The sequence below is a fragment of the Lemur catta genome, chromosome 5, assembly GCF_020740605.2.
Source record: "Lemur catta isolate mLemCat1 chromosome 5, mLemCat1.pri, whole genome shotgun sequence".
Lineage (NCBI taxonomy): Eukaryota > Metazoa > Chordata > Mammalia > Primates > Lemuridae > Lemur > Lemur catta.
This window is the reverse complement of record NC_059132.1, coordinates 84,822,234-84,849,073: the sequence shown is the minus strand read 5'-3', so window position 1 is coordinate 84,849,073 and position 26,840 is coordinate 84,822,234. Positions and strand designations below refer to the sequence as shown.

Below are 26,840 nucleotides of genomic sequence, written 5' to 3'. Positions count from 1 at the left end.
AATCTTGAAAATGAGCCATGTAGTGACCTGAGACCAAAATGGATAGTGATAAGCTGGAAGCTGTAGTGGAAGCGAATCCATCTCAACCTACGTGCGAATTAGCAGCAAGGTTTGACATTACTATTCCAACAATATTGGACCACTTGAAACAAATCAGCAAGGTGAAGAAGCTGGACAGATGGGTTCCACATGAATTAAATGAGCATCAGCAGAGAAATCGTCTCGAAGCTTGCTTTTCTTTGTTGTCATGACATAAAGGAGAACCATTTCTATACCGCATTGTTACGTGTGATGAAAATGGATGATTTTTGACAATTGCAAGCATTTGACACAATGGTTGGATAAAGATGAAGTGCTAAAACACAGTCCAAAACCGAATATTCATCCAAAAAAACCTGGTGTCTGTTTGGTGGCCCAGCATTGGTATTATCCACTACAGCTTCATGAAACCTGGTCAGTCGATTACAGTGGATGTCTACTGCAACCAAGTGGAAGAAATCATGAGGATGCTTGTGATTAAGCAGCTGAGATTGATCAATAAAGACAGGCTAATCCTCTTGTAAGACAACATTCGACCACATGTCACACAAACAATGCTGCTGAAGCTATAGCAGCTGGATTTGGACACTCTCTGTCATCCACTGTATTCAGCAGACCTTGCACCAACTGACTACCACTTCTTCCAGGCTTTGGGCCACTTCTTGCAAAGAAAAATATTCAATTCTCAACAGGCTGTGGAAAATTCCTTTCACAATTTCATCGCCACTCACTCTCCAGGCTTCTTTGCTGCTGGCATAAACAAGACACTCATAAGAAAGCAAAAACCATGTTGATAGTTCGGTGCATACTTTGATTAATTGTACCACTTCTTGTGTGAGATATAATAAACTACACTTTTGATTCGAAATCGGACATTTCATATTTAATGGCCTAATACTAGGACTGGCAAATTTAGTCTAGAGGACAAAAGAACATGAAGGAATGATGGGAGGCTTTGTTCATCCTGGCTGGGTCTCAGTGGGAAAGCCCAGACCTACCAGGGGAAGCAGGGAGGTAGGGAGGGAAGTGGCCTGAACCAATGGATGACAGACCAAATTGGAGGGGAGACTCCACATTTATGGACCCCACTTTTGTCACAGAATCCAAAGACAGAAAAGGACGTTAAGGCCCCTGAGGGCAGTGTTCTGAATTCTCCCTATAAGAGCTCCCTAAGGCAGTCTCCAAAGGAGGGGGCACATGCATCTCAGAGATGGTTCTAGGTGACTAATTGGGGCAGAAGACAAAAGTATGAGAACATCAGTGTTACCAATATGTGTCTCATTTTAAATTTCTATTTTTCATATATCCCCCAAATCCTATAATCTATTAGTAGCTTAACACACGTAGAAGCAGCTGTGATACACTAGGGCAGAGCCCAGACTCTGGAGTCAGACCACCTGCTTCAAGCTCAGTTCGGTCACTTGCTAGTTCAGTGGCCTTATGCAAGTTTTTCACCATGTCATGTCTTAACTTCCTTATCTGTAAAATGGTGATAATAGCAATAATTCCTACATTATAGAACCGCTATGAAGTAGCACATAAGTCAATACTTATAAAGTTCTTAGCACAGAGAATGCACATGCCAAGCATTCAGTAACAGTTATTGCTATATCATTTGTGTATCAATAAGTATACACATCTTGGTAGCATAACTAGAATCATTTTAACTACTGGGCTTTTCCTTCGCCTCCCCCCACCCCCAACCAAAGGCTCTAGATTCCCCTCCTTGATGCATAGTAAAAAAAAATATATATGTATATACACGTATCACTAGGCCCTAGAGCTTCTCGCCCTGGGAACAATCAAAAAAAAAAAATTCTTAAAATATGTCTTTTGGCAGAAAAGCACTCTTATGGAAAGGAAAAAAATATAAGAAATCTGGATTATTGCTCATTTGAGGGCTATGCAGGTCTCTAAAGAGACTTTGTAGCAAAAATGTGCTTCTTGTGATCCAGGGGTGACCACTGTGAAAGTGGCCAAGTCAGCAGAGAGGGGAAAAGTCAAATTTCACATGCGAGGTCTGTCCGTAAAGCAAACTCAGCTCTGCTCCCCTTGTGTGCGATGCCCAGTGGGGGCCTGATGTACAAATCAAGTGAAGCCCACTCACGCTGGCATGGGCTCGGAGACCCTCGTCTGGGACTTTCTGAGCCAGTGCTTTCTGTGCGCCTACATTGCTACCTTTTCGAATCTATTTCTCTAGAACCTTTTTAACTGTAGGGATATATAATCAAAGGTTTAGCCCCACTGGTGCTCAAAAGTGGGTGTGCTGAGGGGTGGGTGGAGGAGCAGTCTGATTGTACCCATATCATTTGTTAATGCCTCTACAGAGGAATTTATTGGTACACTACCCCAAGCCACATTCAAGCAAACAATAGTCATAATTATTTCAAACAGGCCACATAGTAATCTGAATTAACTTAAAATACCAAGCCAACCATGCTGTGGTCTGGTTGAAAACAATAGTTGAAAATAACCGATCTACCTCATGCTTGAATAATTCTGGGAATGAGGAAACACACTTTTCAAAGAAGTCAGTTCCACCCACAGCCAGCTGAGAGGGTCTGGCCAAAGCAGGCATGGGCAGGGATGGAATGGGGGGAGAGGGAGGGGCTGGGATAAAGGGCCCAGGGAGTCTGGGTGGATGACTTTAAGGTCTCCTTGTAGTTTCAGATGTACAAAATCAACAGAGATGCTTTGAAGTAATGCTTGCCTTTTTTCCAACTACATCTCTAGCACCTACTAGCTGCTGTATAAACTTCAGCAAATACTCAACCTCTTTCCATTACAATTTCTCCATACACATATGACCAGTAGGGTTGTTGAAAAGATTAAATAAGATGACGTATGAAAAATCCAGCATAGTACCAGGCATGAAATAAGGCTTGGATAAATGTTAGCTATTGTAATTATTATTATCATTAATGTTATCCTCACTAACTCTCCCTCTTCATCTGTACAGTTTTAAAGTGAAGATTACCTGTAGCATATCTTACTTTTAGCAAAATCTTGGCTCCTCTCCAATGTTCCAATGTTAGGAGAGATGTATGCAGTCATCCATCTATCTTAGGAGAGATGTATGCAGTCATCTATCTATCTATCTATCTATCTATCAATCATAGTATAAAAATTACATGCTGTTTACAAATTTAGGTTAAAATATTGGCTATAATCTACCAGTATAATAGTACAGAAGTGCTCTCTTTCCCAGTGGGACCACCTTACAGATAGGCCCTGGCTGAGGGGTAGAGTACTTAGGCTGAAAAGTAAGTTGAAAGTATCTTGTAATAATCGTCCTTACTCCAAATACAGGGGGCTAATTTATACCTGAAGGCTTTTTTGCTATAACTGCCAGAGCACATTTAAAATTTTCTCGTCTACGTGAATATGCCTTTCAAGTGAAAATCATTAAATGAAAAGGTTTTTGTTTTTGTTTTGGATGGGCAGTTTTATAATTGAATTAATTTGTTATTTACTTTCATCTCTGGAGATTAGAATGATACATTAAAAATGCCTCCCATATAATTCTCCTAATATTCGGCTGGAATTAAAGCAACGTGGCCTAGGAGGCAGCCATTGATCATAAAGCTTGAGGCCCATGACTGTGCCACAGAGTAGACACAGATAATCTTGGGACTGCTTCCTTGCTTCCTTCTAAGAGTAACACACATGGTCATTTCTTCATGGCCACCCATAAGTTTTTAAGTATTCTGCGAGTATACAATGCAGAAGATATGTTAAGTCATAATAATAGTAATTTTCTTACTGGGAGATTATGACAAATAACTAATCAGTGGCTTTCAAGGTACCCTGACATTCCAATGTCATCAGTTTTAGCCATCGCTGACTGGTAGATCACCTAAGAAGCCAATCACAATGTTGTCTCCACTGAAACTGTGACAAGATCGGACATTTAAGGGCAGTAACTGAATCTGCAGGATAGAAAATGATCTTTTCTTCAAAGACCTGTCAAAGCAATCACTTAAAATAGAAACGAGTAAAAAGAAATGTCTCACTGTTAAGCACATCACTGCCTACATGAGGAGACATTTCCTTAAATAAAACCCAACGTGCGTGACTTGACGATATTTGCTTATTTCCCTTCTTTTCTGTCAGTTACTGTGCTGTATCCTACATCACAGTCACCCATTGCAGATAGCCTCTCAAATCATTCAGACCTCTAAAAATAAAAGTTAGAATCTTCCTATCTTCTTTGCTGGGTAATTATTCATTAATAGTTTTCCTACTTGATATTTTATTCCTTTAACCACTATAGCTCTTCAAGTACCCCAAAGGAAAATTACCAATTAAAAGTGAATTGGAAAATCTCTGCTTCTGACCACCAACCTGATTTCCTCCCATGCTAAATGAGACCATTTCACATTTAATTACATGCTTCAAGGTCGGAGGGATGGAGACACCATCTTAAAATTATGAGCCAAGATTTAAGAGCCAATATCTTACAGAGCTTTGACTCAATGTGCATCTGATGAATTGATATTAATAGAGCACCATGTTTCAGGCCCTGGACTGCTGAATTGTATGAGATTTAAACCCAACAGATTTGTGTAAAACTGAATATAATGCAGGTCTGGTATCAATAACAGCTTTGGGAGTAGAATACAAAATCATAGGATTATAGATTCTCAGATGCAAAAGTGACTTTAAAAATTTTCAAGTTGAATGTACACATTTTATAGTTGAGGAAATAAATTTAAAAGTCTTCCCTATGCTTCTATAGCAACAAGTAGCAAGTATAGAATCATGAAAATGTGGTTTTTCTGTTCACAGTTTGCTTGTATCGTACTCTGATAAGATAAATGGAGACGGATTTTTTTTCAGTTTAGATCAAGGTCCATGAAATTAAATAACTCAAAATACTCTTAGATGATAAATTATCTACCCAAACCTTCCAAAGATTATAATTAGAATATTGAAAATATATTTCCAGGACTTTTCAAAAACTATAACTATAGGGTGTCCCAAAAGTCTCCACACAAAGGAAAAAAACTGTGAAATTTTATAAATGAGTATTTTGTAAATGGAGGTACATGTAGCTACAAGTTCCCATTTGTCTTCTGTGTGGTGACTTTTGGGACGCCCTGTATTTAAATATAGGAGAAATTTTAATAAAAGGATATCAAGAGAGAGATAACTCCCACTGCCCACAGTTAAAATGCTCTCTTCTTTCTAAGTGGATTTTAGAATCTAATTTAGAATACATTGTGCCAACCACAGGAAAAACTCCAAAATGAAGAGGTTACTCAGAAGACATAAGACAATGTCACTGTTTTTAACTTCTAGATCACAGACTGTTTCTAATGACTATGGACAAGTTTATTACAAAATAAAGAGCAGTCCTGGGCATCATTAGGCAAAACGCCTCCTCAGAGGGGGTGTGAGTCCCACGCCTGGTGCACTGCATGCGTTTCCAGACACGGCCTTCTAAGTGGAAGGTGGCTGTGAACCAGAAGATGCCAGAGCCTGGTAACCAGGATGATATTAGTGGGGTTTGAGAACCCGGCATGTCAGAAAAGACTGAAGACTTTACAAATGAGTAGAAGTCATTGGAGAAGAGGAAAATTTATGAATAGGTGGTTATGTATTCCACATAGTCAAATGTTGTGTATCCTCTCAACTGGGGAGTAAATGATATCCCAAACTAAGGCCTGTAGTGGAAGTGTGTGAAGTAGAGAGAGATTGCCTATATATCCCATCCTGTCATGTAACATCTGCTTTTTAGATGTCATTTTATTCATTTATTATAAACAGTCAAACTGATCAGTATTACTGTCTCCATGGGCTCAAAAGGGTTTCAAAACTTAATCAGGTAGCAGATCAGGGCTTTTATTCCTGACTGTCTAATGAAAAAACCATGTTCCTTTCACTTTGTGACTGACATCCCTTAAGCGCAGGTTTCCTGTTACTTCTCAGAAGCAGGCAGATGTGGTTACTTGCCAGCTGTAAGATTAGATTTGGTGACCTCTAAAATTACTTTCATCTCTACTTCCCTGTGATTCTTTGATCCCATGAAAACATAATTGCAGTACTCCAGAGATACATATTTTTTCTACTAATGGAATAGTTGCCTGTTCAATAAAAAATAGTTGGAGTTGGGGGCAAATTCACAGAATGCAAAGCATGTTGACATTTTATCTGGTCTCTAAAGTTGTCACTGCTCATTTGTACCTATTTTTACAATCAATATTGAGAATGAAAACAAAAGAAAAAACGTATATTTAACTGTATTAATTTAATTTCTGGTATCACTTTTTTGCACTCTTTGTTCCACTCCCATGTTTTAGTCTTATAAAGTTCCTAGAAAATAAGAATATCTTCTCATCAGAAGAAGCAAGGCTCTAAGTAATGACATTTTCAGATGGTATCTAAATATTACTTTGAAGAGAAAGAAAGTACATATGACCAGAATTATAACTCAAGAATAGTTAGGAAAGTGACCTGGTATGAAATTAAAAAGCGTTTCCTTAAACAACAACAAGAAAAAAGGGAAAGACAAATGAGAGATAATGAGTTGAAAGTATAATTGCTTCTGTCAGATCCTTATCAGAAAACTGATTCCGGTTTTGATCTTTGAGTTTTAGAAAGGAAAATACGTGGATCAGGTTCAGAAAGAAATATCATGAATGATTAAAGGACTGAGGAAAAAATATTACGAGGAAATGTTTAAGGTGAGTTTCATTTGGATAAAAGAAGGCTAATGATGTGACATGATAGCTATATTTAAACATATTAAGACATGTGGTAAAATGATTTTTGATATATCGATTTGTGTTTTGTTCTCTGTTTTCTCTTCTTCCTCTTAGTTTTTTGGCTGTAGTTGAGAGCATGTGCTCTAGGGATTTTAGCAGCGCTGAAAGCAAGAGCTGCCTGAAGGAACTAAATTTGCTCTTCTTTCACGACAGAGACAGTTGGAGGTGTCCACTGGGAAGGGTAATGAGAGTAAAAGGATCTTTGAGGGTTGAGAGAGAAAGAGAAGGGGAGAGAGAATAAAGAGGAGGGGAGAGAGAAGAGGGAGGAAGCGGAGAAAGACAGACAAGGAGAGCAGTGACTGGGGAGAAGACAAAGGGATGAAGTTAGGTGCCAGGAGGTTGAAGGTTGCTCATTGTTCTCGGTGCCTGGGGACGAACCACCAGAGGGGGTCTGCAGGATGCATGGGGGAGGCTGCCCTCAGTCATTGGTTAGCATTACCAAAGATTCTTATCTTGAGTTTGGCTGGGATACAGGGAAACAAAGGGGTTTGATGGTACCGCGATGAATAGGAAATGGGCACATCATGGCTGATAACTGATGCGGACAAGTCTCAAAGCTTCAGTGCAAGGTAAGACTTGGGGAGGGAGGACAGCACAGATTAATAGAGATTGACTTTCCCCTAGCCTGGCTGTATGGGAGCTGAAATGTGGAATGAATCTCCTAAAGAAAATCTTCAAAAAGAAACAAAACAAAATAAAAACACATCACATCTTATATATCTTAGTTCATTGATCAATAGGGGATTTCTACAAAGAAATAGGTACACAGGTGTAGATATACCCCTATAACTAATTTTCTAGTTCCCATATAATGTAGTTTGTGCTTTTCTTTTTACAAGATGACTTAGTTTTAATTGCTTCAAAGTCAGAACATTCTGTAAGTGTGTTTTGCTAAAATATTTAAAAAGGTAAACAACCATGTGTCATTCCTTTAGTCTGTCACTCTCCTGGAGTTTGGGACATCTTTTACTCCCCAGTTGAGAGTATTAACATGTAAATGTACAACATAAGAATTCTAATTCCATTCTTGATAACACTAGAGAACAAAGAGATAAATCCATCACCACACCTTCCTTACTGGAGCAGGAAACCTAGCAGGGCAGGCAACCTGACTTCAGGGATGTTCTTAAACTACCAAATAAAAGTAAAAGTCCATATATACCCTGAGATTATAGCCTATGTTGTTCCAACAGTAGCTTGGGAAATATAGCAGGAATCAATAACACCAAATAAAAATTTAGACATGAGTAACATGAAAGCAAATCAGCTCAGCTGCCTGTTATGTAACTTAATTAAGTCTCAACTTCTTCCCTTTAAAATGAAAATCTTAACATCTCTCCCATTGGATTATTGTGAGAATTGTGTACAGGCACTCAACACACCCTCATTAGTAAAAATAAGTAAATAAATTTTAAGAATCCTCTTTGTTTCCCTTCCTTTGCTAAATGTCAGTTCATATGCAGACAGTGAATACCTTGACCAGATGTGCAGCTGCTCAGTTCTGGCTTTTTCTTCCCTTTCTCTCTAATCTTGAAGTGCCCTAGGATTTAGGACAGCACTTTATTTTCCCATGCTACATGTACTTCCTCTAGTTCAAAGAGTTTCACGATTTTAATGTCATTTTCCGTTGATGTATCTTAAATTTATCTCTCTAGTTTAGACCTTTGCTCTGAATTACAGACACATCTTGCATGAACAGACATTGTAAGGTAGTAAGGCTAAACCATAACTTAAGTCCCATATACTCTGCTGCCTCCTCAAATCAGCTCCTCCCTTACTTCCCGTCACAAGAAATGACACTCACCCACTCTCAGACATTCCTTTTAAACACCTCTGTCCTCCCAATTCTTCTGTATTTTTTATACTTCATATCCATCCATCAACAAGTTATTCTACTTGGCACCATCCTGACTGTAACCTACTGTCACCTTGTTCTTCTATGATCAGAAGCTGTTTTCCTGTCTTTAACACATTTGCCTCTCTAGTAAGTTTCACTAAGTCCTAATACATCCATTTAGACACATGGGAAGGCAAGCAATGCACTATGCTAGTGGCATTATAAAAATATTTCCTGAAGAGCTTTTATGGAATGAAAATTCAGCTGCATCCCAGCTGTCCACAGGGACCCAAGCTTGTCAAAATAGCAGTGGTGCTTATCCATCTGCAGGGAAGTGGAAATATTTTCAACTGCTCAGCACAAAGAGATGAAAGCTCTTGAATCTCAAGGAGGAAGTTGATCTACGTCCTCTTGCTGCACAATCTCGTGGGTTTCCAAAGTTTTCAATCCCCTCCTACCATTGCCACTTCTAAGGTACTACAGGCTACTAGATGAATCCTACCAGCTTCTCTCAGTGATCGAATCCTGCTTTTCCTTGCTGCATCTGAAATGGATGGAGCTGAGTATGAACTAACTCAGCTGAACACCACTGTTCCCAGCGCTGTATATTCTCAAACATTCATCTTGATCCACTCTTTGAATTGGACTCTCCAAAAGAATCAACTTAGCATTTTTGTCCCTGGGACTATTATAGTATTAATCATCTTCCCTAGAAGGATAGGGTCTGTCTCTCTCCCCTGCCTTTATTCTTTTCCCATTTCTATTTCCTAACTTTTCTGTTTAATCCCAGCATACCATGCAAACAGCATGGTGCTACAATTTATGTTATCAACTTCTGGACAACCTATGGCTGATGCAAATCCTAAGGAAAGTGAATAAGATACATTTGAGAATATTAAGGTGTAGTTTTTAGATATAATAAGTACATGGCTAAAAACATAAGCAATTGCATAACTATGAAAAAGGCAGAATACAAAATATAAAATATACCAGAGAGGAATAACTCCCGAGGTGTAGCTCAAAGTACTTTACATATATCATCATTAATCTCTGCTATAGGAATTCAAAGATCCAGGAAGTTTTCTTAGAGAAATAGAGTTTTGTGATGCATAGCGAAGGCTGAAGAGAGTTTCAGTGACTAAAAATTGGGTGAGGTTGAGGGAGTTGTAAATAACATGGAAAGGTATGGAAATAGGAAAAGGGTAGAGGTATTTGGGAATGATCCATGGTCTGCCTTGGTTATAATGATGGAGCAGCAAAGAAAGCAGTGAAGGCAGGAAAATTAAATGTTAGGATATTTCTTTTTTGTTGTTTATCTATTTTATACAATTTCTAAGCCAAATATATTTTGCAGTAAGAAAGTCAACTACCTTGTTTTAAAATGAGAAGGGGCTATGTTGTAAAGGTTTGTGGTTGAAGATAAAACCTTAGATTTTGTTCTCTAGACGGAGGGCGGGCAAACACGGAGGCTTCATGGGCAGTGAAGTGGGGTGCTTAGCTATGTGCTGCAGGATGGCATCTGGGAACAGTAAGTAGGGGTATCCTGAGCGGGTATTGCTCACAGGGCTGGGATAACCTAGAGACAGGGAGACTGAATAGGATGCTGTTACAATAGCAAAGGCACGAAATGGTGAGGATTTGAGCTGGGAGTGAAGGGGAAGAGTGAAGAAGTTACAAATTGTAAAACAGAAGCAATTTAAAAATAGAGTGTATGTGAAGATTTTAGATAGGGGAAGATCAGGAAGAGAAAAAAAGTTTACAAAATGTTAGGTTTTGGGGGGAAAATGCATTACATTTAAACATGTTAAGTTTGATGTGTGACTTTAGTAAGATATGGATTATAAGAAGGTAGGTTGGGACAGGATGTATGCTATAGTTCTATACCCTAAATTGGGAAGTTTCATGCAAGAAGTGGGCTAATCAGATAAAATCACGGATATGACGATACCCAGACGTGGGCTCAGGGCAAAACTCTGGGGAGATGCCTGCATTTGTAAGGCTAGAGAAGAAGGAGCCCAGCGTAGACAATGATGTAGAAAACAGTCACAGATTCAAAGAAATTGGGTGTCATCCATGTGCCAGATACCGCAGTTGGAGCAAGGGTCCAAAGGTTGCTGGACTCAATGATTATGTGACTTGTAGCCTTTGACTTTCAGTATAATTTTAGGAAAGGGAACCAGTTACAAGTAATCATCAGTTACAAGTAGCTGATGAATGAGTATGGAAGAATGGGAGGCAGGATTCTATTCTATTTAAGTTACTATGTTCAGAGCATTGAGAGTGAAAGGAAGAAAAAAGCGCAGAGCCTCAAAGGGCCAATGGGATTGATACAATTGTTCTAGGGTACGTGAGGTGAGTGTGCTTGGAGGCACAGAGAAAAAGAGTAAATAAGGAAGATACAAGAAGAATACGGGATGTCATCTTTTTTCTTTTTCAGGAATAAAAACGAAGATATTCTTTGGGTTGAGAATTAGCCATAAAATAGGGAGGTTTCAATGTTTATCAAAAAATCCTTAGAAGTCAGAGTTCACAACCTCAAACCATACCCTCATTCATCTCAACATAAAACGGAGGAGAAAGGTGTCCAGGGGGTGGGGAGAGGGGAATGTAGGAAAGTGACCTAATTAGAAAACTCACCTCTTTCCGTTTATGACACCATCAGAAATTTTTGCAATATATTCTCGGTGGTTTAGTTAAAAAAATAAAAAGCCAAGATTGAATTTCTGAGCACTTAACCATTAATGTCAAAATAAATTAGAACATCTATACTGCCGATAGTGGGTTTGAAGTAGTATCTTTGCATATAATTTTAAAGCCCAATGTTATGTAGGTCCCAAGGGTGTACGTACACATACAATTTCAATTCAGTGTATATATTTCCTGTACTGATTTCTTCTTCATGTGGTTATGTGGTTTAAAGCCTTCCAGTGAACATATAAACACAACACTACTAATTAGAAGCATTTTATCAACACAAATGATTATCAAAATGACTATGCCAAAACGCATTGTTGTACTGCTCTTTTAATTTCTAATAACCACTAATGACCTTTAATTATCTGGCACTACATTTTGTATTCAACATACTATTTCTGATCATGGCTATTGGGAAAGGCTTAAAATTGCCTTCCAGACTTCATTATCTACTCAGAGTTAATGAATGATCTTAAAAGATGTCCGTCTACTTTCCAGATGCTACTTCCTTATGTTTTTCTGTTTAATGCTGAGTATTTCTTTTCTTTTTTTAAATTGGTACTGTTGCATTGTAAGTTATAGTTGCTTGACCATGGGTCTAGATTAATTTATTTCCATTTTTGATCTGTAGCTGTCAGCCTATCTAAGAATACAAAATGAAAAATATTTCTCAAGATATGTGTGATTAAATAAGGTGGGAAAATGCTGGGTTAAAAACCTCAAACAGGATTTCTAATGTACTTATCCAAGAATTATTGAGTACTGGGATTGTGCTAAGCTTCAAGTAACATGGTTACAAAAATAAAGAAGATAAATTTCCTACTTTCATGAAACTTATATTCTAGTCAAAGAGGCAGGTAATAAGTAAACAAATAAATATATTATTTTAGGTAATAATAGAATCCCTGAGGAAAAATAAGACCCAGAGGAGGAGCATTTCCAGAACTAATTTTACTCTACAACTTTTTTTTTCATTAATAATAATAATAATAAAAATCTCTAGAACAATATCCTACAAAACAAACTTTGAGAAAGGCCAATCTACAATGCTCCCCTACCTTTCCAAATCTGGTTCTAGTAATAATCATTTAATAATGAGAACAAGTATGATTTATGGCAGCTTAAACTTCTATCATAAGCTAAGGAACAAGCTTGACAAGATGGCCTGGAATGCCAGTTTAATTTTAGAAATGGTATTTGTTGAGTATATAAGATGTTTTAGACTCTCATCAAAATTAAAATCAGCTCCGATGGAAGATAGTGATGAGAGCACCAAAACCAAGTGCTCGCCCAGAGGAGAGAGTGATTAGTTTGGCCCTGAGCATCTTCACAGGCTCTTGTGGAAGCCAAGGTGGTGCCTAATATGGAGGTGGTAGAGTTGAAGGAGGGGGATAAACCACTTAGGAGAAGGAAAGCACAAACAAGGCATTGAAAAGGAAAAATTAAAGACATCTGCAGGGAATTGTGATGAGTCCAAACTTAGTACAGTCTAGAGTGATAAGAAAGAGAAAGGAATTAATAAGGTAGAAAAAGTTGATTGATCTTGAAATGACAATTCCAGGCAATTTTACCATTGCTCTGCATGTAGTGGGGAGAGACTTGATCATTGTTGAACTTCAGGAAAAACTCTTTGTGGGAAATGTGTAAAGTAGATTGAAAGGGAAAGGATTAGAGAAATTAAAACAATTAAGAGAACACTGCAGTGGTCCAGGTGAAAAATCATAAAGGTTGGGAGTAAAGCAAGACAAACAGAAATGAGCGAGAGACCATATATCTGAAAGATGGGGGTAGGTGAATCAATGCTGTGGAGGACTCATCTTATAAGGATTATAGACGAGGGAGCAATTATAAACTCCAAGACAGTATTTCATCTCAGATACATTTTTTTCCTTTTCTATCTCTTTTTGTAACTACATGAAGCAGATAATCAGACTGAGTCTAACAGAGCCATCATTTCTGACACTTGCAACAATTCTCTGCAATAATTCTTGAAATAGCTGTGTTGTTTGCCAAGAAAATGGCTATTAGGGAAAGTGCAAAATATCACTCGGAGCCAATAGTGGTAATTGCTCAGTGTTAACTTTTTTGATAAAAATAAAGAGTTTTTCAGTAGTTTCACTCTAGTAGAACCAAGAGAATTATAAGGGCACTACAGTTTCTTTTTCAATCCATTTGGTTTGTGCTTTGTTGCACATCAGTCAGAAATCACATTCTGTATCGACTGTTCTGCTCAATTGACTAAGACACAAAGACACGGAGCTTAGAAAAGGAGTATTTTTTTCCTACTTTTCTCTTTTGTTTAGGCTCTGTCTAAATTGCTTAAAGCTTTTCTTCAACTCAGCTTGTTGGAGTTAGAGGGACCCTTAGAGATCACCTGGTCCAACCCCTTCATTTTTCAGATGAGAAAGCTGAGGCCTCCAGAGGAGGCCCAAACTCTCATTATGGGGTGTAGAGTTGGGATTGTGTGCAGAACAATTAGATTAATGATACTCTTCGGCTCCCACACAATGAAGCAGAATCTCTCCTCCCATGCCCCATCTCTAACAGAGAAAGGAGTCCCTTTCTCGCTTTTCAGGTTTTATATATTACAAGGAAATGCTCCCAGGAAGGGAGCGGAGATAGAGACCATGCCCATATGACACGAGATCTCTCTGTTCTTCAGCAATCTCCATGGCATTTTCCTTCCTCTTCCGAAGTAATTATGTCGAGAAATTAGTGTTTCTGAACCTGCCACTGCAGCTCCTATTGCACCAACATATAAGCCATGGAAAATCACAGGACATAGAAGAAAGGAAATTAACACTTATTCATAAAGCATCAACTAAATTCCTAAAATGTCAATAATAAAATTACTGTGTATTGAGTATTATTGACTTTCACAAGTACTGATCACATCACCCCAGTGATCTCCTTTAGCCTTCATACCACTCCCATGAGGTAGGTACAAAGATCCATTTTGCAGAGGGGAGAACTCAGAGATATTAGCTCACATACTCAGACTCACACCGTTAATAAGAAGTAGAGATAAAATTTGAGTCTGGTTCCTTATGACTCCTAAGTCTCTGCTGTTAACAACTGTGCTGTACTTTGTCTACACTCTGCATTGTGCAAGGAACTATGTAGATTATAATCCTTGTCTACATAGCCCTACAGAATATCCAGGAGAGCTCAATATACCCCAAATAATTACAAAAAATTATGTAGTATTCTTTCTAAATGAAATAAAGGTTTAGAATTTAAAAGGCTATCAGCATGGGCTTAGGCTTACAGTGACCTGCAGCAGGCCTGGTTCATGCCTGTTGCCCCAGCAGGACTGACATGGAGGGATGGTAGAGGACATCTAGTGGAAGAGTACTGCACGAAGAAAGAAGAAAAGGAAACAAGACAGAGGCAAGGATTCGTGGTGTTTGTTATGTCTGTGTGTTACATGTTTGCTGTGTGAGTGAGGGTGGCAGGGATTTATGTGAAAGGAGAGTGAAAGATGAGTGGGAGAGAGACACAGTGAAGGGGTGGTCTGACAAAGGGATGAGGAGACGAGGCAGGTGACCAGCAAAGGCAAAAGGAGCTTGAGAGCCAGGCGCAGAAAAGCCACTGCAAGATCATATGATTCTCCATGGTATACTTGCATTTAAAATATTGACTTGAAAATACTGTGCAGTGTAGATTGCAGTAGAGAGATTGGAAGCAGAAAAGCCAGTGGGAAGAATACTGAAATAATCAAGGGCACAGGAGACAGGGACAGCGTGTGCCAAGGACAATGGCTTCAAGGACCTGGAGGGCTGTCTGAGAGGAGAAAAATTGTGGAGATGGAAAAGTCCAGGAAGATAGACTGTTCTTAAGCAGATAGTGCCTGGATCAGATATGTTTTCTAGAACATGAATTTGGGCAGCTAACACAGAGGGGGCACAGAGAGCAGCTGGGAGGGGGAATCTGGTGAGAGACGGTCAGATCTGAGTTAAGGAAAACGAGAAGTGTATCTGACATTCTGTGTCATTAACAGGAAGGATGTATATATATTTTAGATGCTAGTGATTTTGGGGCACATGTTGATATTTTGTTGGGAAAAAATGGACATCCTGACTTACATTCTTTGTCCTAAGGGTGGCCACCACATTCTCGCATAGAAAAAAGTTAAAAATTGTGCCGGTAGCCATGGCCTAGCCTCTCAGAAAATAACTCTGGATACACTTGAGTGTTTAATTCAGAATTAATATGAATACCCCAAGTTCTCTCTAGGAAACCATGGAAAGATAACCTAGACCTAGAATTTGGGTGAGAGTAGTGAGTTACTAATTGCTGACCTCTACCAGAGAACAAGGATGTTACAGTAAGAACTCAAATTCAGTTCTTTCTTGATTTTGGTAGGCTGATTTTTACCTGTGACCTAGACCTCAGCAATCATTCTCTAATCCACTGGAGGCCTAATTTATTCTCACTTAAATTCTGGCCTATAAAATGCATAAGTAGGCACAATCATCATTCATGTCCACAGAATATAATTTAGTACTTTATCAGTAAAACAGGACAGCTGAAGGAATGAATACAACTCCCTAAAAGCCCAGATGGTTTTAGGGAGTTCTTAGGAGGCTGGTGAGATCTGCTTGGTTTCTTTGAAATATTTAATAATTCTAATCAACCCTCACTTTCATGTATTTTCTTAGGATAACACTGCTGATGTTTTATGAATTAATTTAGAAACTTCTGATGGAAATATTTTTATAGAGCTTACTTAAAAATTCTCTGATCATGCTATATGTTGTTCTTACTTTATACTATTCAGTATAAAGTAAAATAAAACAAAAACCGACTGGCTGCCCCATGTTCAATGTAATAATATGCTCAACCATAATGCTCTGTTTTTCATCTGTTTCTGAAGAACTGAGTGGCCTTCAGAATAATACCAGGGAACAGCACTACTATATCTGAACACTTTTATATGCACGTATGAGATAATCACTGTTGCAAGTTCAAGGTCATTACAGCCTCATTTCAAGTTCCAACGGGGAATTAAAACTTAAATTGAGACTGAAATGGGTTTTGTTATCCCTATTGTGCTGCTTAGAGAAAGATGCTTCATGGTGATAGGGAGAGTGATTGCTTCTGGGGGTGAAAACAGAGTTTGAGATAGTTCACCCCCCACACACTAATCTAAAAATAAGATAATTCTACAGATAGTCCAGAGGGTCCTATTTTTTTCTTTTGAGAACTTACTTAATCATGGGTGTCTGCTTGATTGGATTTGCAACATTTATTTTAATATTTTCTGATCCATTACTAAAACTAGTGCTGTGATTATAAGAGACTGGATAGTCAAAAAATATTCCTATGGCATGCTTAAATACCTCCACTGACAGATAATGACATTGTTGGGCATCCAGTATTTAGGAGATGCAGGTAACAATGTACATAAGGCACACAATCTATATTTTGTACTCTCCATGAAAGCAGAATAGATGAAGGTCCCTATACCTGTGTTACCTTATTCAGAATGATCTGTTCTACTGAGCTTGTATGGATTCTTTAAAACCAGGCAATTTCAGCTAAAATCATTAGCTAAACATCACCTACTAAGTGATATAAAAGTAACCAAATAATGCTCATGGATCAGCAGAATCAACATTGTTAAAATGCCTATACTACCCACAGTGATTTATAGATTCAATGCAATCCCCATCAAAATGCCAACATCATCTTTTATAGATCTAGAAAAAATATTTCTACACTTTGTTTGCAACCAGAAAAGAGCCTGAATAGCCAAAGCAACCACAAGCAAAAGGAACTAATCGAGAAGCATCACTTTACCAGACTTTAAGCTATACTACAAGGCTATAGTAACCAAAACAGCATGTACTGGCATAAAAATAGAGTCATAGACCAATGGAACAGAACAGAGAACATAGATATAAAACCATCCACATTTTCTATCTGATCTCTGATGAATTAGATAGCAATATACACTGGGAAAAGAATCTCTGTAATCCTAGCACTCTGGGAGGCCGAGGTGGGAGGATCACTTGAGCTCAGTAGTTCAAGACCAGTCTGAGCCCTGAGCAAGAGTCAGAGCCTATCTCTACTAAAAATAGAAAAAAATAGCCGGGTGTGGTGGTATGTGCCTGTGGTTCCAGCTACTTGGGAAGCTGTAGCAGGAGGATCGCTTAAGTCCAGGAGTTTGAGGCTGCTATGAGCTAGGCTGACACCATGGCACTCTAGCCTGGGTGACAGAGCAAGATTGTCTCAAGAATAAATAAATGAATAAATAAATGGTGCTGGGGAAATTGGATAGCAACATGCAGAAGATTGATCCATATCTCTCACCACTTACAAAAATTAATTCAATATGGATAACAGACTTAAATATAAGACATGAAACCATAAGCATTCTAGAAGAAAATGTTGGAAAAGCTCTTCAAGATGTCAGTCTAGGCAAAGAATTTATGAAGAAGCCCACAAGGGCAATCACAGCAACAAGAAAAATAAATAAATCAGACTTGATTAAATTAACACACTTCTGTATAGCCAAGGAAACAATCAAAAGAGCAAATAGACAACCTGTAGAATGAGAGGAAATATTTGCATGCTACACATCTGATAAGGGGCTAATAATCAGAATCTACAAAGAACTCAAGCAAATTAGCAGGAAAAAAATCAAATAACCCCATTAAAAGGTGAGCAAAAGACATGAACAGACACTTTTCAAAAGAAGATAGACTAATGGCCAATAATCATATTTAAAAAATGCTCAATATCACTAATCATCAGAGAAATGCAAATCAAAACAAGATATCACCTAACCCCAGTGAGAATGGCTTTTATCAAAAAGTCCTTGAACAACAAATGCTGGCATGGATGTGGAGAGAAAGGAACACTTAGATACTGTTGGTGAGACTGCAAACTAGTGCAACTTCTATGAAAAATAGGATGGAGGTCCTCAAAGAATTAAAAGTAGACCTACCATTTGATCCAGCAATCCCACTACTGGGTATTTAACCAAAGGAAAATAAGTCATTTTATCAAAAAGACACTTATACTGGTATGTTTATTGCAGCACAATTCACAATTGCGAAGATGTGGAATCAACCCAAGTGCCCATCAATTCATGAATGGATTAATAAAATGTGGTATATGTATACCATGGAGTGCTACTCAGACATAAAAAGTGAATTAATACCTTTTGCAACAATCTGGATGGAACTGGAGACCATCTTTCTAAACGAAGTATTGCAAGAATGGAAAAAAAAACACCACATGTATTCACTATTAAATTGGAACTAACCAGTCAGCACTCATGAGCACATACAGAAGTAAAACTCAACAGAAATCATGCAGGTGGGAACAGGGAGAAGAGGTGGGTGAAATCATACCTAATGGGTACAATGTACACTATCCAGGTGATGGGCACACTTATAACACTGACTCAAGCAGTACAAAAGCAATCCATGTAACCAAAACATTTGTACCCCTGTAGTATTCTGAAATAAAAATAATGTGACCAAGTAGGTACGTATGTATGTATGTTTGTGTGTATATGTGTGTTTGTGTGTGTGTGACCCCATGCACTAGTTTGAAACCTTGAGATTCTTGACTTTGTCTCATTAACTTAATATTTTTTTTGTGGACCTACTTTGTCCATTAACTATGGAGGTAATTAATATGGATGGACAAGAACACCATGTCAAGAACACCATTTTCAGTAGCATAGTACAATAAAGTTGGTTTGATGGTTAAATAAACTGCTATTAATACTGGCAATCACCGATTTCCAAAAAGCACCTAAACAGAGACTCAAACTCTGCATTTTTCTTATCATTTACAATGATATACATGATTTTGAGATACAGATGGACTTTGAACTTTTTGCACAGAATAGGCCATGGTAAATACAACCATAAACCCCAAATTCATAAAGTAAAGCAGGTCTCTATAAAATAGGAAAGTTATTTTCTTTTATCTTATTCTGATATACACTTTAAGGCTAGAGGAGATAATGCCCATTAAATTCTTAAAAATCGTACAAAAATGGAATTACATTGATGTTTGAGTTAACTCAAAGGACTTTGTTATATACATCATATCCCAGGCCATCAGAATTTGTAATAATAAAGTGGTCACTTTAAATCTTGTGTTGTAATAGCATTTGTTCAAAATTGTATAATCTTATTTAATTTGCTACAAAATATTTCATTTTTATAGAAAGTTTTATTCTGTGAAATGTAAAAGGCTCCTTTAACCAAATCAAGATAGCAACAACAAAAGCAATTAGCATTTTAATAGGTTGTGAGTTTGAAATGCTTTTGTGTGTGTGAGACTCTTAAACTCTCTGAACACTACTACCCTAAGTAAACTTGACTTTAATAGGAATTTAAGCTACAGAAGATAAAATGCTAAATGGTATCTCCCTATTCCAAAATGTTAAACTGTCAGGGAAACCTTTGACTAGGAAATTAGGCACATGGTTTATAGAACAGATACTATATAAACAGAACAAGATGATGTGGTATCTATAAAAATTTAATCTCACTAAGGAAGATAAAGTGATAGGAAGATAAAGAAAGGGAGCTTCAAGGACTTTTGATTTCCAGGACAACCTAAGCTCCAGGCCCCAGAAAGAAGCTACTTTTTGGAAGTTTTGGTCACTATCACAGTGCCAAAAATGTCTGGAAGCAGCTAAGCCTAAAAAGCTGCACATTTTTCACAAGGAAATGAACAGCCTCAAGTGCTAAATTGGAAAATCTAAATCTGGAAAGGGTTGGTAACATTAATACTTTATGTCCATGGTTATAATAGGATACACTGATTAAGTTGGAAGTCTACTGTCCTCTAGTCGCCTTTGGAAATCTGAACAATACTAGTGACAAAAGGAAATTCAGGAGACACGTCAACCTTGAACTGCATTTTGCAGCTGAAATCTACCATTTTCTCTTGTCCTGGTTGCCTGGGAACTTTGAAGGCTCTGATCAGAATTTTCACCCTTTACTTGTCAAACATACAAATGATCGAGTGGTGAAAAATGCTAAGGAGACACATTTTTCTCTTAAATTGTATTATACGGTCCTCTTTGTGATGTCAGGATACCCATGTTCTAGAATGACAGGCACCATGGAAATAAGTAATTACACTGGGAAAAGATGGGGACTTATGAATACATTATCCCATGATAAATCAATAATTAGGAAATGTAGCTCATTTCACATGAAATTTGTAATGATGAAATATCCCATTTTAATATGAGGATGTTAGAAATCAATTATAAGCTTTTTCTGTCTGCATTATTTTATCAGTTTATTTTATTCTAAAGTTGCAGAAACAATCTATAATCAAATTCTTTATTTGATTATAGTGATTATAGAGCTCAAAGGGGAGAATGAAGCAAAGCTTCATTCAGATAAGTAACTGAATTTATCTATTTCTACTTAAGATTCAAAAAAGAGAAAGTCTCAGTAGGTACTCCAAATGTAAAAGACAGTCTGACACATACCTCCCCAATGCTGGACTTGAAATTAAGAGGTTAGTCAGTATTGGCATGAACATTAACAAAGACCTATAGGCTAAACCAGAAATAAATTTGCCTGTGTATAAAGATTATGGAAATTCTTACATACCCACAGGCAAGATGAAGCCATAAAATCCAGAACTGGTAATATTCTATTTCCTTGGGCTACTCATGCTCAAATTATATCAAATTTGCTTCCTTGTTCCCTAAAACTTTCTGCAAACCCATTCCTTCTTTGTGCAGTGCTCTTTCTGCTTCCTTTTTAACATTTCTAGAATCCACAGTGCCTACGATTTAGTAAAAATAAAAAATACCATTTTTCAGTCAGTCTATTATTCTTCAAGACCCAAGTCAAATGATCCAGGCAAAGAAAGCATCGGAGGATGTCACCTCCTCCTGTGAGCTCTTTCTGGATTCAACCAGATGGCACTCACCACACGCAGCCCTGCGTTTTCTCCCTTTGTGTGCGTCTTGTCTCCCCTACTACACTGGAGCTAGTTTAGGGCAAGGAACATATTTTATCATATGCTATATGCTAAAGAATGGTATAGAAACATGCCGCATGAGTCAAGATCCTCCAAGGGAGCCACGTGCTACTCTCTTGGATGGTATCCTGTGCTTGGACCATGTATATGCTAGTTACTCAGTAACCAAATAAATGCATTTGCAAAAAGTGATTATGCCTTAGTAAATACCAGAAGGTCATGAGCACAACACTGAAATTGAGAGTAATAGTTATTTGATATTTTATACTGATTTGATCTTTTAATCAGTTCATACTATCAGAAAAGCTTGAAAATGAGGATTAATTCTAATTCTGATATCTTGGACTTACTCAAATAAAAACAATCCCTAATTTTCACAAATGGTTTTAAAATAAACATACAATATTACTATTATTTCTCAGACTGTTGTTAGTTTTATTCCCTTAGAGCATCTTTGAGGAAGCTATTTTAGGCTCAATCTGTTCTCTGTTCCAACGGCCTACATTAGTATAAGAGGTTAGATACCCTCCAGTTCAATATTACACTTAAGGCACTGAAGAATTCACATACCACTCTCACCTAACAATTACAAATGAAACGTTCAGAAACAAAGGGTTTGAGACTCTTAAGAACAAAATAGAGAAGATAAAATAAAATTTTGTTTTGAAGAAGTAATATTAATATCACTAACAGTTTTTAATCCAATATTAAAACTAGTGAGGGGTTTCTTGGACAAAATCAACTTATGATTATCTGTTGCAAGATATCTGGCTTTAACCAGCTTTCCTCAAGTCTAAGAATAAAGGCTAGAGGTTAGTTTGGGCTGAGCAATAACAGTGTTTACAAGGATTGAGAGGACGTCAACTAAAATTGTAACTAATGGTAAAGATTAGGTTTTTGTTTGTTTCACAGATTTCTAGCCTGAATAACTATTTTTCCTGCCTCAGTCTGATGAAACTGGCTATTAAAACAGAGGGAGAAAGTGCAGGCAGGTAGAAGTCACCGAAAAAAAAAAACAATTTGTGGAGGGATAAGTGCTCCTAAACCTGGACATGTGTAATAGTCCCTTTTCTAGTTTTTAAGGTACTTACTCAGAGAAGTAACTTGATAAAGTAATCTACTTTTAATATTTATTGTCAGTGTATCTCAAACTTAGGCATCTAGTAAAACATGCTGAAATTTCAAGAGTAAGCAATAGCTTTAAGAATAAGAATCGTCAATATCTCCCATGGGTGGAAGGTGTCCTTTCTCAATTTACCTATCTGGCAATGATGCCAGCTTAATGTTTACCTTCTCTCTGTCCCCCTGACAGTGCCCCATAATATTTCATCCACCCACTCCCTTAATTGTTCCCTTATCTCTGTTTCCAAAAGCAGTTTGTACACAATACCATAAAAGACTTAATCTACCATTATTTAATTGTATGAAATTCTTGATTATCTCCCAATAGGTTTTTATAATAAATAGCTTTTTCAGGCAAAGGAACACAACATATTCATATACGCGTCTCCAACATGAATCATAATTCTTAATAAATCTGCACTCAAATATCGTTTATTTCTTTGATACAAGAGAGTGCTCAGAAACATCTACTGTTTATGGTAAATGGCTTCTAGTCTAGTGGAATAATAACCAAGAATAAAATAAAATACTTTTTGTAGAAGAAATTTATAGTCAACCAAATCAACCAAGATCAGCCTATGTAGGCTGTATGCTGCAGAAAGACACAGAGCGCAGAAATAGGTCACCATCATGCTGTAAATTGGCCTTTTGTGGTGGTAGCTAGACCCTTGAGGGGCACATGGCTCCACCCCACCAATGGCATAAAGTTCAGCTACTTCAGGCTCTGATGTGCCCGTTCACTGTCCCGCTCTGCACATCGGGTGGACCGTCATCTTCTATTATATGTTTTTCATGAAGGTATCTCTCTGTGCCCAAAGAAAGGACCCCACAGGATTTTTCTTTTAACAGTTATTTTGTTCAGGAGTATGGCAAAAATATCAGATGGCCAAACATTTTCCTCAGAGGAAAAATCAACAACCATGGGCAGCAGTGCAGACACCTTCCTTGTAGCAACTTTTTCTTTTAGCTGCTGGTGAAAGCATTTAGTCCAATGATCTGCTGGAGCAGAAATGTTGCCTCTGCAGGAGAGGAAAGCCCTGCCTGTCTGGAACCCATACGGTCTGCCCTAGCCAAGGGGTGTCCGCCATGAGAATTAGAGAAAGAAGTTCACACATGCTCTTACCCCATCAAACCCTAAATAAATTGGAAAGCTCCTTTTTCTCCTCTACTGTCCACACACATAGGTCCAGATTCTTCCAAGATTCTTTTAGTTTGTTTTTCCCTTGATTATGATCAATTAGTTAAATCAAAATGTTGCTTCTATTACTTATCAAACGCTAGGAGGAAATTAGCTAAGTTCAGCAAAATATTGGCAAAACGTGCTAATATTATTTTAAAATTTAGTTGAAGATAAGGATAATCAAAAGGCAACTAACTTTCAAATTGAACTTAAAATTTAAAAAATGCACACACATAAATTCATTTTCACTAGCACTAATATGCTGACATCCCAAAATTCTTAAGGCTTTTTTAAAAAATGGAGTATTTTTTATTTTCTTTTAATCTCGGCACCTGTACCAAGGTTTTTAGTGTATTTGTTGTTGTTATTCTTCAAGAGATGTGGGCAAAAGTAGCAAAATAAACATACACACATTTATCATAAAACTGTAAAGCAGACTGCAAAGAAACATGGCTTTCTTTTACCTTATCATAAATAGAAATGGAACAAAGTTTCCATTTTCTGTTATGGTTTGAGACCATAGCCTCTGCAACATAAAATTTTAATTTATATAAGAACTTGAAGGATTGAGTTATGGGAAGTTTATAACTGACTACATAAATATCAAACTGTGTAATTTTTGGAAAAATCAAGTTTTTTAATCTCCAAATAATGTCCCATGATTTAGAGGTAATTTCTAATTATGGACAGTGACTATATACTGTAAGAATGCAACTTTCAAGACTAAATCCTTGCTACAAAGTTGTTGTAAGGTAAAATTATATGGCATCAGATTATCTCTACTTTCTTCCAAAGCATCATATCTTTTATTGATCCTTAGGTTTATCAAAGAAAATCAGCTCAATTCTCTGTTTAGGGACCACACAATACATTAGCAACTTTTAAGTTATTAACATACACAATAAAAGTGTATGTATGGAGTCAAACCACAGAGAAAGAAAAGATGAAACTCATCAGATGCTTGTTGGAATATGAGCTACGCACAGCCTGTCAACCACACATTTCTCATGTGGTCAAGCTTAACCCATGGCAGGTCTACACAAGGGCCTCCATTGGCATTTGACTTTATGACCAACATTTGATTACATGTACCTTGCATATATGCATGTGAGATTTTTATTACCTTATAAGAAAGATTTTTTTTGTTTTTCTATAGTGACTAGAGATACTAGTTTTCAATAAATCTATTTCAAGAGCAGCTTCTGTAAAATCAGTTCATTCTTGTGAAGAGGAAGGCATTTTCCTCCTTTTCTGGCAAAAATAATATCTCTTGACAGCTCTAATATGCCTTTTACTCACTTTTGTTCTAGTCTCTTCAAGAGGAAAAAAACCTTTATCACAAAATCAAATACAACTGTGTCACAAAAATTCTATGTGTGAATTTATGTTATAAAATTAAATTATGAAACAGAAACTGAACAAAAGATGATATGCTATTGTATTTCTATTTTCAGGAGAAAAAGAGCAGTCAACGTGATTTGCAAACTCGAAAGCATATAAAATATAATGGCATTATTTCCTCAGATAGTTGAGAAGACAGATATTTTGAAAACACAAATTCAAATGTAAGAGACTAAATATTTTACAGTTGAAAAAAATATAAATTAGTATTATTCAGCTTGGATTGAAGAATGCTAAGAGCAGATTTAGAAAGAATCTTGAACATAGGATATAGTGAATGCTTTACGTGACTTTATTATTATTTAAGTATTTACAGCCTGCCTTGTTCTAAAAAGAATTTAAGGCAGTTTACAGGGATCAAATGCAGTAAGATATCAAGAATGAGAAGTGAGAAAGAAACAGCAAATGCAAGGGTAATGTCAGGAAATGGAACTAAGAATGAGGCCACTATACTTATATTTTTAAGCCCATTAAAGAATGCTACACATTTGAAGTAGATCAATCACGAAATTGGCCTTAAGCCTAGTAGTAGTGTCTACAGAAAGGAAATCACAAAATTAAAATACGTATTCTCACACACACAGTGACATAGCTCTCACTCCCCACACATATACAAATCACCTGTTTTGTTGTATAAAATTGTAAACTAGCCTAACGTTAATGTTCTGGAAAAGATCGCAGAGAATACTCACAAAGACGGAACTTTACAAGGGAATGAAAAATGTCTGACAACATGGACACCTTGAAAATATTATGGTAAGGGAAAGAAGTGATTCACAAAAGACTGCAAATTATATGATTCTGCGTATATGAAATGTCCAGAATATGCAAAATTAGCAGTTGCCAAGGGCTGGGGGGGGTTGGCTTTGAGGAGACACTGGTAATGGAAATAGGGTTTCTTTTGGGGGTGATAAGCAGGTACTAAAATTACTGTGGTGATAGTTGCACAACTCTGTATATAACAAATCAAATTTCATACTTTATATGGGTGGGTGTATCTATGATCTGATAAATGAATGTGATACAAAAATGCTGTCAAAAAATGTAATACCTTTAGAGTAGACCAGTAGTTAGCAAACTGAAGTGTGCATTAGAATCACCTGGGGAGCTCATTAAAACACTGGTTTCAGGACCCCACTCCCAGAATTTCTGATCCAGTATGTCTGGAGTCAGGCCTGAGAATGTGCATTTCTAACAAGTTCTCGAGTGATGCTGATGCTGCTTGCTTGGGAACCACACTTTGAGGACCAATGCAATAGACAATATGAATAATTGAAGGGACTGTTTCTTTTACTTTCCTCAATATAGTTTGAGGACATCATGTCAATTCAGAGTTTAGTACAAACAATTTGATAGGAAGCCAGTGTGACAAACAAGTAATAATAGCAATAATATCAGCAGCAATAACCATCACATATCAGTAACAGCTATAGTAACATTCATAATAATATTTACTGACCCTCACTATGTAGCAAGCACAAAGTGCTTCCACGATCATTATTTCTTTTAGCCCTCCTAACAACCCTATTAGACGAGGATGATTGCGAAATTATTAAAATAATAGCTTAAATTTAGCAAGTGTTTACTAACTATACCCAGTTACCGATTTCTTTGTACACATTGTTTCATTTTACAGGCAAAGACCCTAAGGGCTCTCCGAATTCCATTCCCGCTGCTAAGAAGTGGAGAAACCAGGCACTCTAACTCCAAAGTCCTTCTTAACCACTGCACTATCCTCACCGTATGTGCAATAAATACTGAGGTGATCTGCTGTCAGCTGAGCTGGCTTAATTGTTAGAGTTTAGAGTATTCAGAGCAGTGATTG

General features: G+C 37.3%; 1 protein-coding gene across 3 annotated transcripts in view; it reads right to left on the bottom strand.

Annotated features, from left to right (window-relative positions):
- INPP4B (inositol polyphosphate-4-phosphatase type II B) overlaps positions 1 to 26,840 on the bottom strand; it is a 325,665-nt gene that overhangs the window by 3,914 nt on the left and 294,911 nt on the right. The window lies entirely within an intron of this gene.